Genomic DNA, 986 nt, shown 5'->3' on the forward strand with positions numbered 1-986 from the left:
CAGTCACCATCCCCTAGGGTTTTGCATTGACACTTGCAACACTGTAGAAACAGACACTGCAGAAACAAGCATTGCAAGGGCCCAACACCACCACAGTATCTTGCATTCTTCTTGAAGGAAGCATGAAACACATCTGTTTCATTAGAATTCCCAGACGTTCAAGACAGTCAGATCTTCTACCTCATGCAGCATAGGCAGGACCCTGTCTCCAAGTTTCCCAGTGCTGCAACAACATTAGCAATCATAGGGTACTTCTTGGAGTAAGGACTTTAGTCCTGTATTTTATGTAGTTTCTGTGGCTGAATCATTCCCCATAATGCCTGTTTAAAGACAACAGTAAAGCAGCCTTTGCACCATTTCTTGAGGATCCTGTGGAACAGAAATGTAGTTAGAGTCCTTACTACCATTCCAGCCTTATCCACTACGTTGCACTGACACCAATCCGTAGCTGCCCAAGGAGACTGGGATGCACAGGTAATGCTGACGGGGAAGCTAAAAACTCCTTATACTCCATAGTAAAGTCATTCCAATGTGAGTTATTAAAAACTTAAAACATTAAAGAAGTGGTGAAGAAGAGCAAACCACAGAGTAATCCTTAATTGCTTTAACGCCAGCAACTTTTAACTGTAGTATTTCTTTAAACTTAATTCAGGTAATAGAGTTCTTATGGGGAGACATATAGATGGGTGTCTTTTAACATTTCCAGGTCTATTATGGAACTGTTTTGGAGCAAATTATTTGGACCCCTGCTCTGTGACAGGATCCTGTTACTAGATGAGTCACTGTCCTCCATCAGGCTGATAGGTCAAGTTTCCAGGAGACATCTTCCTCAGCACTGCACTCAGGCTCTCTGGTACACCACCTCTGTCACACATTGAGGAGCCAGTGTAATGAATAATAAAACTTTTTATTGTTGCTTTGCAAGGTAAAATTAATAAATCCATGATTCCAAAGTAAGGAGCATTAAAAAAAATTAAGAAGAGGAA

Source organism: Nesoenas mayeri, assembly GCF_963082525.1.
Source record: "Nesoenas mayeri genome assembly, chromosome: 1".
Classification (NCBI taxonomy): domain Eukaryota; kingdom Metazoa; phylum Chordata; class Aves; order Columbiformes; family Columbidae; genus Nesoenas; species Nesoenas mayeri.